Source organism: Larus michahellis, chromosome 7, assembly GCF_964199755.1.
Source record: "Larus michahellis chromosome 7, bLarMic1.1, whole genome shotgun sequence".
Lineage (NCBI taxonomy): Eukaryota > Metazoa > Chordata > Aves > Charadriiformes > Laridae > Larus > Larus michahellis.
The window spans coordinates 60,494,981-60,508,481 of NC_133902.1; the positions used below are offsets into that span (position 1 = coordinate 60,494,981).

General features: G+C 43.4%; 1 protein-coding gene across 3 annotated transcripts in view; it reads left to right on the forward strand.

The window, feature by feature from the left end:
• Positions 1–2,999: 2,999 nt before the first annotated feature.
• TANC1 (tetratricopeptide repeat, ankyrin repeat and coiled-coil containing 1) overlaps positions 3,000–13,501 on the forward strand; it is an 82,227-nt gene continuing 71,725 nt past the window's right edge. For 2 of the 3 annotated variants that reach the window (XM_074595041.1, XM_074595043.1), the window contains exon 1: positions 3,300–3,437. The gene's annotated coding sequence lies outside the window, so the exon portion shown is untranslated. Of the gene's footprint in view, positions 3,142–3,299; positions 3,438–13,501 lie in introns of those variants that run through there. The other variant, XM_074595042.1, reaches the window with a different exon arrangement.

The following is a 13,501-nucleotide window of genomic DNA, read 5'->3' on the forward strand; positions in this document are numbered from 1 at the left end:
ATATTTCAGTTTGGTCTAAGGTTCTTGTTTTCCAAAAAAAAGGCTTTGAATCTACTAGAAGCTTGCATGTTAAGTGTTGAGACTCTCAGGACAGCTGTAACCTTTGTGAGAAGAAGAAAAAAAGGAAGAGCTGAAAAAATTCAGTTGCTGGGAATGGACAAATCATCTGAACAAATGAGTGGAAGGAGCAGAGGGCAGAACGGTTAAAGTAGAAAAACAGCTGTGGGCTAAATTCTTCCCAAAAGGAAGCTACTGATGAGTGCAAAAATCTTTGTGTTGCTGGTATCAAAAGCATTGCTCTACTGAGACAAATAGAGAAGCACTAAACTCAAGCCCTAGTTAAAAATATTTTGATTCTAGCTTTCCTGTGGAACCGCAGAACCTAAATCCAATTGACTGTAAATACTATTTGAAAATTTCTGAGTTCATATACAGAGGAAGAGTGAATGAGTCCTGGACCTGATGAGGAAGAGATCCCAGAACAGTGGAGCCATGGCTCAGGTTTTTGTCTCAGGTTTCAGAGACAAAGACAAAATCATAAAAGGCTGCCAGAACTATGACTTTTCCTTTCAGAGAGAGAAAATGCCCTTCTTTCCAGACATACACCTCGTCACATAGGAGAAATGGAGGGAAGAGAATGTGATGAAGAGGATTCTCTTCCGGAAGAGGGAAAAGCTGCTGGCTGTCACACGCAGCATCCTACCCTTGTTGTGGGACAAGTCTTCAGCTACCCAGATGCTGCAGTCACAATGCAAGAAGTGCAAGATAACTAATTGCTCTGCTAATTGCTCTGCTAACTCTGAGAGGCTTTGTCTCCATGTTCCTCTGCTCCTCTCATTCCGTAGAAGGCAATCATGTCAAATGTTCTTGAGAGGATGCTCTGTGTGTAAGCCTGTAACTTGTTCCTGAACACATACATAGATTCTCTTTTGTACCCCTTACAGGCACGTTGACAGACACTCTGTGAAATGCACGCATTGCATAGAAAATGTTCTAGAATGCTCTGGCACTGTAATAATTATTTTGCAGTTAAATGCAGATTTAGTTTTTCATGATGAATTACATATGAAAATAAATCATAGCTTGCCCAGCAAACCCTTAGTATTATTTATAAATGTATTTTGGATTGTCCTTACACTTTCCTTTTTTGGTGTGAGGAGAATTAATTTTTTTAATTAATTATGTGAAACTATTGCAGAAATTACTTGTAGGGAAGCTAAGCACTTTGGCCTTTATGTGGAGAAAAGCTGGAATATTGGCCATTTGGGGTGGAAAAGGCAAGCAGTTTGAGGTTGGGAGAGAAAAACACACAAGATGAGTATTTCTGCTAACATTATCAACTGTTTTGCTCATAATGATGGCATTCAAACCATCACTGCTAAAGATGTCTTAATACTTAAAAAAAACCCACTTAAACACTAAACCCATTAATGTGAGATGGTTATCTAAATGTAAAAAAAAAAACCCGAACAAAACAGCTAGAGATGATACTCTGTAGGGGCTACTTTTTTAGCTCATCTGGGTTACCACAGGTAGTGTTGACCTCAGTTAGGTGCACCAAAGTAAAAATACCAGTACCTCATTTTCTTTCTCATAAGCTCCCTTTTGAGCCATCTCTTGGAAGAACTAAATATTTTAACACTTACTGCTAGGCATCATCTTCAGCCTTCAGATCATTTTTGTAGTTCTCTTTGCACCCTCCCTAATTTTTCATCTTGGAAGACATGGATAGAAGGACTGGAAAAGGTGTTCCACTGCTGGTTTTACCGAAGATACATTCAGCGGTAATACCACCTCTGCACATGCTTGCTATTCCCTTGTTCATACAGGCAAAGAATGCACTAGCTTTTTTTGGTGCAGCAACATTCATAGAATAACAGAATGGTTCGGTTGGGAAGGGACCTTAAAGATTATCTTGTTCCACCCCCTGCCCTGGGCAGGGACACCTCCCACCAGCCCAGGTTGCTCCAAGCCCCGTCCAACCTGGCCTTGAACCCCTCCAGGGATGGGGCAGCCACAGCTTCTCTGGGCAACCTGGGCCAGGGGCTCACCACCCTCACAGCAAACAATTTCTGCCTCACATCTCATCTCAATCTCCCCTCTGTCAGTGTAAAGCCCTTCCCCCTCGTCCCATGGCTCCCCTCCCTGTTCCAGAGTCCCTCCCCAGCTTTCCTGGAGCCCCTTTAGCTACCAACCCCTGAGGAACGCCACTCATCACTGGTCTCCACTTGGACACTGAACTGTTGACTGCAACTCCTTGAGTATGGCCATCCAGCCAATTCCTTATCCACCGAGTGGTCCATCTGTCAAATCCACATCTCTCCAATTCAGAAACCAAGATGTCATGCGGGACAGTGTCCATTTTGCACAGGTCCAAGTAGATGATACCAGTTGCTCTTCCCTTACCCACCAACTCTGTAATGCCATCGTAGAGGCCAACAAATTTGTGAGGCCCGATTTGCCTTTAGTGAAGCCATTTTGCCTCTCACAAATCACCTCCTGGTTTTCCATGTGCCTCAGCAGAGTTTACAGGAGGATCTGCTCCATGATCTTGCTGGGCACCGAGGTGAGACTGACTGTCATTTTTGTTGCATGGCTTTACCGTTACAGCCCCAAATCCTTTCAACCGTGCCACTTTCCAGGATGGAGCATGCCCATTTCTGTACTGTGGGCAGGGGCCACATTCCTTGTGTAATTTCCAATCTGGCTGTCTTAAATGCCTTGTGTGGCCCAGTTTAGCAGGTAATTCGGATCACTCTGAGGGACTTTTGTCATTATTGTTTATATTCCACCCATCTTTTTGTCCGTTGCAGCTCTTAAAAGCAGTGACATAGTTATTTTCAGGTTACTGGTGATGAAGGATGAATTATTAGGACGGGCTCCCCAGGCCTGCTCGGGGTGCGTGGGCCCGGGCCTGCTCGCAGGGTGACGGAGCAGAGCCCGGCACACCCGGGCTGTGGCTCCGCGCAGCGGCAGCAGTTCCGGAGCACCGTCCCCCCGCACACGTTAACGGACGCCATCAGGAGATGGCAGCGCGGACAGCCGTGCCGGTGTTCCGAGCAGCACGGGGCTGAACCGGGCGGGTCGGCGGGCCCCGCTCTGCAGAGCCGCGGCAGCTGAGGGGATTTGGGCGCGACTCCGGTCAGTTTTTCTGGTAGTGAAACACTCGCCTTCGGGACGGGCGGCCTTCGCCGGGTGAGCCGCCGCCAGCCCGCCCGGGCCCGGCGACCCGCCGCCGCCCCTCCGGCCGCGCTGAGGCGCCGCGGCCCCGCCCCGCCCCGGTCCCGCGGAGGCGGCAGCGGGGCGCGCGGGGCGGGGCCGCCGCCCGCTGGCAGGGAGTGAGCTCATCCCGCCGACGCGCCCGGCTGCCGGCGGAGCTGCCCGGCCCGGCCGCGCCGCTGGAGCCCCTGGGCTAGGGGCCGGGCCCTCCGGCGGAGGTGAGCCCTCTCTTCTTCCCCCTCCGCAGCCGGTGCGCGCACTTCGCTCGCCTCGCCGGGGGCTGCGCGGGGGCTCGGCGGGAGCGGGGCCGCCGGTGAAACTTTCTGGCCCGGGAGCGTGTACGGGCATGTCGGGCGGGGCCGCGGCGGCCGGTGGGGCTGAGGCGGCGCCGGGGCCGGCGCAGGTGGGGGCCGGGGGAGCGCGGCCCGGGGCGGCCGAGGGGCCCAGGGGCGGCGTGACGGACCCGGGGGCGGCTGAGGGGGCCGGGGCCCGGCGGGGCGGGCGCTGCCCGGGCGCTCCCGCGGCGGCGAGGCCTGGGTCTGTCGGCGCCACCGGGATTTCCGCCTCCCCGGCACAGACTTCCACGTTTCTGTAACTAGAACAAATGCTTAGGTTGAGCAGAAGAGATTCTGGGAAAAATTACTGCTTTCAGGAAAGCTCGATTTCTTTGTGGTTACTTGTTTTTGATAGTGAGATGTGAAGAAGACCCTGCTAAGAACCAGAGACATAGCAGGACCGTCTCATTAATGATGTGGCAGCTAAAGTTAATGAACCTGGCAGGGGGAGCCGGGCGCTGAGGGGCCGGGCGGCTCGTCGGGGCGTGAGGAGTTGGGGCAGGGAGGGAGGTGTTCGGCTTTTCACCGTTTTAGACCGGAATGGATGGCACAGCAGAAGGTGTGTACCTGCTGGGAATGACCTTATTTTGACTGCCGAAGGAGAAGGTCCTGCCCTTGTGGGCATCCGTGTTGCTGCTGTGATCTCGAGAATGAAAAGATAATTTGATTTATCTTTTAACGTGTGTGTTACTAGTGATGTATAGTAACTGTATTTTATAATATACTTTCTAAAGCTTTCTGATTTCTCAGTAGTGTTATTTCAGTTATTTGTTTGCCCTAGCCTCATAGTGCATATTTATTGGGCAGAGAGTAAACTGGGTCCTAAATTATTGTTTTCAAAAGCAGAATGTAAGTGGAGACATCGTTCTGTGAGGATGAGCCTGGGGGAAAAGGGGGTTTAGGTCTGCGTCAGCGTGAGTGTGGGTCCCCTCCACCCCGCTGTACCCCCCGTTTCCCCCGTGGTGGCAAAGTGGAAGTGGCACTCATCGGGTCTGCCTCAGAGGTGGTGTTTTCTGGTGGATAAAGCGGACGCTGCTTTGCCGTTTGGAAAGCTAACAGCTGGGGATGTGGGAGGTTTGCTTCAGGCTTATGTGGCTGCTGGGTGTGAAACAGCTTGCAAGAGGTGTACTGGTTTAGAGTATGTTAAGTGTTTTACTCGTCCAGGCTGCTTCAGAGTTTTGCAGGATTATTCAGTACATGCAAAAGTCCTGCATTAGCTCCTATTTCTGATAGCTGTTGCTTAAAAATAGTCTGATGCTTATAAAATCAAAAATACCAGGGAATAAAGGAAATAAATCTGATACCTTGGATCCTACAGAATTTCCTGCCCCTGTAGTTTGATATGCAGCTGCCAAAAAAGAACTTTTCCCATTTGTTCTGATCTGACAGTTAAATGCTAGAAAAATAGTATTATCTTATTAAGTAATGCTAGTAAACAAGATAAGCACAAATACAATTTCTTTTTGCTATTGCTAGAGCAGTGTATTTAGAGCTGCGTTTACATGGATGCTCTGGAGTGCTGGTTGTCTTGCCTTCTCAGTTTAGCTAACCATTGGAATGTCCAAGTGGTGATGAATTGTGTCTACTTTAGAGCCAAAACATATTTGGTTCACGGCCAAAGTTGCTCAGCTTCCCATAACAGTCAGTAGGAAAAAGACATTTTGTGTGTCTAACCACAGTCCTGAAGTTGATGCCATAGCAACTTTGTGATCTGAGTATATACTTTTGAAGACAGCTAAGCAGTCTTAGCAGAAGTGTTCTGCTTTTCTTTATCTGAACTTCTTACTGTCATCAAAATTAAACCTTTCTTTGAAGACAAAAGATTAATCGGTAAGTCCTCAAACTCCTGTGCGTGTAAGAACACCAGCCTGATCCGTTGGTTATTTGTAATGACACCCATAAACATCTGTAAGTTGAAATTTATATTAATGGTTTTAAAATCAAGATTTTTCTGTAGAGGTGCTGTTTTGACTAAAAATTGGTATTTCAAACTCTATCAGCAGATAGATCTTCACGTTTTCCAGAAAAACAGAGAAAGGTCAGCTTTGTGGGTAAAGTTTGAAAAAACTGGGTTAGTTGACATCTTTTGGTTGCTCTCAGCTCCCATCAAATAACATGGAGGTTGGAGAGTTTATTTATCACAAAGCTGTGCCAATGGAAAAAGGAAAAAAAGTATGTGGCCTAGCAAATGTATAAGGTCTTATTTTTTTAAAATATGTTTGTGTATAGGAGGCACTGCTGTTGGAAAACTGACTGCTGAATAATAAGCAGGGCATAGTATAATGAAAATATATAATGAAAAAATCCCCAAAGCAAGCACTGAAACAGTCCATGATCCTCACTGCATTTGCTTTTATGTTTTTCAGTTTGAAAAGTGCCTTGTTTTTGAAAAGAAAAAAAAAAAGTTTGTTTTGGTGGAGTCTTAAACTCTCTGATCTTGTCCTGAAGGGAAGTAAATAAAGGGATCAGTTGCCTGTTAATGCAAAATACCTATTGTGTGGCCTGATATTAATGTGTTGACTTCCTGTGCTATCTCTTACTACCTTCCCCTTTTAAAATTGATTGTTTAGCATGACTGATTAAATCCATTAGTATTCATTGTATTTAGGAAATTCTGTAAGGATATTTCAGCATGGTGACCTGATTAGATCATTTCTCTAAGTATAAAATACACTATTGAGATTGCGAGATGCTCTATCTTGTATTTAGGCTCACTATATACCTTTCAGAGTGCAGCGCAGGTACCTTTCCCAATAAGCTGGATGGAGACAACGAGCAGGGAGAGTCTGAACCAGAACACAGGTTTTCTGCAGTCCAGTTTTGTGCTTCAGCAAACCAGCATGCCTTCGATCTCCTTATCATAGCTAAAATGTACTAAAATGTTGTTCCCCTCACCCCATCTTTCAGCTTCATAAAGAGACTAATCCTGCAGAGTTTGCTTTGTGGTTACTTCAGGTTTCTGTGCTGTATAGGTAATACATCACTGTATAGACTTCTTTTTGATCCATCCTTGTCACTCCTGCATCTTGAAATATATGCATTGTAGCTCATCTTAATGTAATGACTTGAACTTTTTAAAGTCCTGTTTTTCTTGCCATGTTTTGGGAGTTCTGTTTTTGTTTCCTTTACTCATTGAGAGGAGCCACATTAAGCCATAGGCTTAATCTGTTAAGGCGCTTTGGTACTGGAATATTAAACTTTGCAATATCTTAACCTCAGTGCTTGGCCTTCCTGTGTAATGTACAGGGACGCTCCTGTGCCCAATATTCGCAAGAGTCTGGAAACAGGTGGCCAGTTAACAAAAAGTGTCGTATTAAGAGTTATTTCTCCATTGCGTGACTGGGAGTAGTTGCTGGAATATGTGCTTTATTTACTGAGGTAGCGCCATCCCCAGTTTAGTATTTAACTTCTCTTCTTTTCTTTTCTTGATCTGGAATAACCAGAAGTTCCCCTGGCCTGTTGGCTGAAATGCCTTGCAGGTCAGCCAGGTTGCCAGATCTGAAGTGGTGTCTTGTCCCAGGGAAGTCACTTCTGCAGGGTTCGATGGAGTGCTTGAGGATCTGCTGGGTCTTAAATGGGACAGTTAAGAGGTATCAGTAAATGAGTTCTTTGTGTAGCCATTAGCAGAAATTTAAATGTCTTTGAGGTCAAATCAAGAGCTGCTTTTCGGATCTTGATGTTGTTGAAGTTGGTGGCAATGCTCTATAAATTATTGCACATTTGACCTTTTTCTGTAAATACTCTATGTCAACAGGTGTAGGGATTATGTATGGGTTTTTTTAGTGTTTGTGCAGTGACTTATTTGGTGACGCACTGCTTTATGAAGTGCTTTTGCAATGCAGATGACCGAAATGATTTTGGGAATAGGGCTGATCTTGAAATCATCTACTTCTTCCTCATGGGCCTTGGTGAATTCGGCTATATCTAGATGTGTATGAAATTGGAAAACTAGATGCAAATTAGCATTCTAGTGATCTTAAATATTGTAACCGCAGAAGGTACAAAGCTACAGATATGTATTTTGAATCTCCCTGTGCGTTTTTTATCAGCTGCCTTAAATTCATGGTGTTACTTTGAAGTTAGAACTTGTGAGTTATCAATAAATGCTTATTTCTGTGTTTTGGATTTCTAAAATACAGGGCGGTGTTAAAAGAGAAAAAACTCCATAGCCTACAGTGGAACTGTTCGCAGTCTTATATTGGCCTGCAGTAGAATTTATCTTTTTTTAAAAAAGAGATGTATCATGTTCCAGCACTGTAGGAATTACCATATCGAAGAAAGGTACTCAAGGACTGTGTGACACACAGTGCATCCTGTGGGATGGAAACCCATGTGGGGGTGGGGTGGGGATGGCCTGGGGTTCTCGGGGAGCCGCGTGGGGTGGTGGGTGATGTGCCAGCTCAGGCCGGAGCCAGCAGCTTGAATGTTGAACCTTCAACACTTCAAGTAATTTCTTACCCTTTTCCTTTTGCCAGCATATTCCCCTGTCTCGCTCAGACAAATCTGTAATTAAAATATTCAAGAATTAGCATGTTTGTAACAAAGTCTGAAGACTTTTTAAGGAGTCTTTTCGGCTTAATCCAAGCTACTGCTGTGGTTAGTCCTCTAATTGCGATAGCAAACGCCTTGGCCGTGCTGGGGAGCCCTGGCTTCTGGTCGATCTCCCAGTTTCCTCTGTCAGGGCCACTCACTTTTACATACATTAATTGAATTAGCAGCTGGTAGTAGTGCTGGTGTTATCTGCACCTAGGAGCATGGAAAGTCCAATTTCAGAAATGTGTAGGGTGAAAGGGTGAGGGGTTGCTACTTGCTTGCTGCATATTTCATATATTTGATAATTAACAGCTTTAAAAACAAAGGTGCCTGTAAAACGTTTGCTGTGTTGTATTGAAGTTGCATATATGGTGTGGGTTGTTTTTTTGTTTTGTTTTTGGTGTGTTGGTGGGTTTTTTTGTTTGGTTTGTTGTTTTTTGTTTTGGCTCTTTTTTTTTTTTTCTTTAATACTTGATCTTAGTCTTGGTTAAATTTAGATCCAGCAGGAGAGAAGCTGGAACTTGTCAGCAACACAGGAAACGCCCTGAAAGAAGGTTTTTTGATGTGTGTGTTTGTGTGTAAATGTGAACTCTGCAGCTGCGTGGCTGGAGTTGGACTGTGGGGAGCTGCGTTTAGTTCAGAATAGTTTTGCATCTTTAAATATTGTATTAGGTTCTGGTGGAACTCCACTGCCATGTACTTCATATAATTATTAATTATTAAATATCTATGACTTGTTAAAAGCTGGTAGTTTTAAGTCAAATTCAAAGCTATTGCACTTAAAATAGCTGAGGTGCTTAATTGCTGAAAAGACTGAGTCCAGATTAAACTGCTTCAGCTTTGTTTCATCTGGAAAAATATTAGAATTTGAGTAGTCTAAAGATTGTGCTTTTCTTCTTCCAGCCATTTACAATGAAACTAATCCATTTTGTTCTTAACAGATGTCCTTTCCTTAGGATTTCTCTATTTCTGACCATGTTTTAACAAGTTAGGATTTGAACAGTATGCAAGTAAGAATAAATAGAAGCAAAATATGATCTTTGTTTTTTGAAACTTAAATGAGATGGAAGTTGCTGGAGAGTTTAATGTGTGGGTTGTTTTTGGCTTGGGCTTGGTTTTTTGCTTTTTTTTTGGTGGTGTCTTGTGGTTTTTTTTGTTGTTGTTTTTTGTTGTTGTTTTTGAACAAGAATGACAAAACACAAAATATTCTTAAGGTGACAGTTTTGTGTTTTACACCAGAAATGCCATTGAGTTGATTGTTGTTAATATCATTCAAGGTCTGTTTTACACTGAGCTAAATTCTTGTTGAGGTCACAAAGGGATTTTTTTGGTGTGTTCATAAGGACCGTGTTCCTGGGTTTTTCTACAATATTTGCCAGAAACTGAAAGTTTGAAGAAAAGAGCGAGGAATATTACTGCTACAAAACATAGGCATGATTTTGCTATGACAAAGTAAAATTTTCAGCACTTCCAACTACTGATACAGAATCTTTGTGTGTGTGCCAGAATTACTTTGTCTCTTGAGTTCAAGAGACAATGAAAAGACATTAGAGGAAAACTTCACTTTATCCTCAGATAAATTATACTTGGCAAAGGTAGAATGCATAGCCATAGGAACATTGTGCCTTTTAGCATGATGCGCCAAACTAACGTACAGTTTCAGAATTCACTGATATACTTAAAACTCTGGGAATATAGGGCTAGTGTATATAGAATTTTTGTTTATTCTCTAAGCTATTTTTGGTGCCACTGTGGTACATTACCTGATGTATTTTCTGTGAGTGGTGGGAGCACTTATAAAAGGTTTTACACTCATTCAGAGGTACTAGATGTATTCTGAAATTTTGGGGAAAAAAAGATCTAACGAATGTTGTTTGGGGTTTTTTTGCCTGACCAAAAGTGCTGCACTTCGTCTTTAAAAAACAATATGGAAAGGAGGACAAAAGTGACATTAAGTTATTCTGTTCTGCTAGAGTTCAAAGCTTTGTAAAAGTCCGCACCAGAGGAATATACCAAATGGTTTGTTACAGAGGGCTCTCTTCTTTTTCTTTGCTACGCCTGCTGTGCCTGCACAGAGACTTCTTCCAGGGCTCTTGCATCCTCAACAGCAGTGTGTACCACCAGAGTCACGCCTGGATTGCAGTGGGGAAATGGGCTTCTTGAGAGAGCTCATTTTATTAGTAAAGTGTTCGAAGAATCTGGAGAAATCTAACACTGTCCCTCAATCTGGTAGAAACAAGATTCTTTTCTTCCTATTTTCATCATGTCTGCTACTAGGAAAAACAAATGCTTTTCTCCTTAGTGAGCTTTGCTTGAGCCTCCTTTCTTCAGTTCTTAGTTTTCCCCAGGAGAAAAATTGAATTTTGTTTCCTTTCATTTTTTCTTCTGTTCGCAGGACTTTGAGCTAAGTGAGTTCTTGTTGGTGTTACATCTATTCTGTTCATAAATCAGTGAATTTATTTGATTTATGTGGGACTTGCAAGCATCCCATTAACAGGTTAAGGTGAGGCAGTATACACTGTTTTGTCAAACTTAGAAAGATTTACACACACCTAAGATTTTAATGAATAATTGTTTTTTTTGAAAGATACAAGTTTGTATCCTACTACTAGTTAAATTCTGGTTGTCAGGTTTTACTTTTTTTTTTTGACACTTGCCTATGGAGGGAATGCAGTGTGGCGTCTGAATTAGAGGCTTTAGCAGTGCTTGGCTGTTTAATTACTGAAAGCAATAGGACAACCGTAAAATTTTAATAAATATGAACTTGCCAGGTATTTCATATTTTTGGTAAGGGCATGTAGGATCTTGTCTATACTGGGGAGTTACTGCAGAATGAGGCAGGGGTGAATGTAAAGCACTTTTCCCCTTGTATAGACAAGCCTTTAATTTTTCTTCAAGAGCAAACTCTGGGATGTTCAATGTGTCATCTTGTCCCTAGTTTGAGCTCTCTGGTGGACTTTACAGCTGACAAGGAATTACATCTAAAGCGTCTCTAGTTCATGTGAATAATGTCATTGATTTCAGTGATCTCCTTGTGTAAGGAGAGCACACACGTGCTAGGTCGGGGCAGGATTGGAGGGCTTGCTTGTAAGCCTGTTGTGGTAGATACTGCCTGCCGTAACTGTTCAAACAGAGCTTACTTTTAGCACTCTAACGAGGTCTCATGTACATTAAAATGAGAAGAGCCTTAAGGGAAAGGAATTGGAAGAATATGGATGTTAGAGTGTTTCTTTGTAGTTTACACTATAGAAGAATGCCCGAGTCTTGTCCGTAAAATAGCATAGTCAAGTAACTAAAACTGGAAGGTTTACATTTCACAAGAGACAGAAAAAGGTAGCATCCCAGGATTTGAGATGGGAAGTAGGGAGGGTAATGTTTCTGCTTTGCTACAGTTCTGTGCGTGAGATTTGAGGAAGTGGTTGAGCCAATCTAACAGTTTGCAGTGATTCCTCCTGTACCCACCATGAGATCCTGCTCTTCTCTGTCAACTCCATTGCTCGTCTGACTCCGCACTGCAGTTCACAGAATCACAGAATCTTCATGGTTGGAAAGGACCCTTAAGATCATCGAGTCCAACCAAAAAACCTACAATCTCTGCCACTAGAGCATGCCCTGAAGCGCCACACAGAAACCTGTGTCAGCGCTGGCACGATGCAGCAGGAACATGCATCTGACCCCTTTGGCCACCTTGTGAAGACTTGCCCACTATGACCTTGAACACACTGATTTTTGTTCCTCTTAAGTAACATGGAACTTAAACTGCTACCTTCCCTGCAGGCTGTTATGAGCTGGAATATGTTTTGAGATGGCTCTGAGGAAGAAGAGGCAGTATGTATAGATGCCTAAGATACATTCTGATTTGTGTACCTTCTAGATGATGTACTTAAATGTCTAGTCTCTAGGCAGCCTCAAGAATGTTAATGTTAAATTCCTGAGTTTGCTAATTCATTTGATCCACTTTAGATTATTGCTGTATACCCTTTTTGTGTGTGGGGGATTGTACTAATGTGTCCTGGACGACAGTAACAGTCCTGCTATGTTTGAGCCTTGTGTTCCCGCTTCTGCTTATTTCCATGGTTTAGGGTCACTTAAGAGTTGTCTTTTTTTTTTTTCCTGGATGTGTTTGTTAACAGATCCATGTAGGCAGTTGCATTCTCTGCCGGAAATAACTCTGTCTGTATTGAAATTTAATACAGATTTCCAAGACTTTCTTGTACAACGTGCCCTACTGGAGCAGGGGGGCTGGACCAGATGACCTCCAGAGGTGCCTTCCAGTCTCAGCCATTCTGTTACTCTACCCTAATCAAAGAAGTCTTAACGAGTGTGGTTACTTTTTGTCATCATGGATACTTCAAGCTTTATTGCACATGTACCACTCTCTACCTATAGTAACTGTGGCTAGAAGATAGATATCTTAATGAAGAAAATACCAACATGAATTTGAAACCAGAGTAATAGATTTTCAAAGTCACATTAAAATCTCTGAAAGTGCTTGCTTAATAATAGGTATGTTTATCTCTGTTTATAGGCCTGTGAAGCAGGAAGTATATAATATGTCCTTTGTATACAGAGTTTGGATGGAGCTCTGCATTTGATTTCTGGCAAAAGTGAGTGTCTGTGATTCCCAGCCATTTCAAGACCAGGTAGTTTATGACTAGCGATTATAGAAAACATACTGTCACAGAATTTTTAAGGATACCTGATGTGGAAAAAAAATAGACCAGAACATGCACTGCATTGAACATTGATGTCTAAAAGAGAGACCTGTCGTGTTAGGAGAAAATTATTAATAAAATAGGAGGAGAGGGACCATTTTTGCTTTCTGAAAGGGAGGAAAATTTTTGAAAGGGAAGAGAATAAAATCCTGAAAATATGGTAGGATGGATGAAGAATACAGGAGATCTGGAACTAGGTATGATAAAGAAAATAGAAAAAAGCTTTGAGTTTCATCAGCACCATTTTACTGTCATTCAAGGAAATACAGCTGTCTGTATTAGTGTGACTTTTTTAAAAAAAATAAAAAATCTCAGAATGCTAGATTCATCGAAAACTTGGAAAAAGTAGCTGTGATAATGAAAAGCCCCCTTTTCTGTGTTCTGGACGTATTAGGATGGCTTTGCTTTGTCTGTTGCTAGCTCTATCAGAGGGGTCTCTTGCGTTGGCTGGTCAGGGACAGTTTAGCTGCAGGGTGGCACTTCACGTCCCTGTGGAGAGGGGAAGGTGCCGGGCCCATCCCAGCTGCCCTGCAAGGGACTGCAGTTACACCATCCAGACTGCAGTTATGCCATCCAGAGGGACCTTGTCAGGCTGGAGAGGTGGGCCCATGCCAGGCTCATGAAGTTCAACAAGACCAAGTGCAAAGTCCTCCATCTGGGTCGGGGCAATCCCAAGCACCGATATAGGCTGGGCAGCAA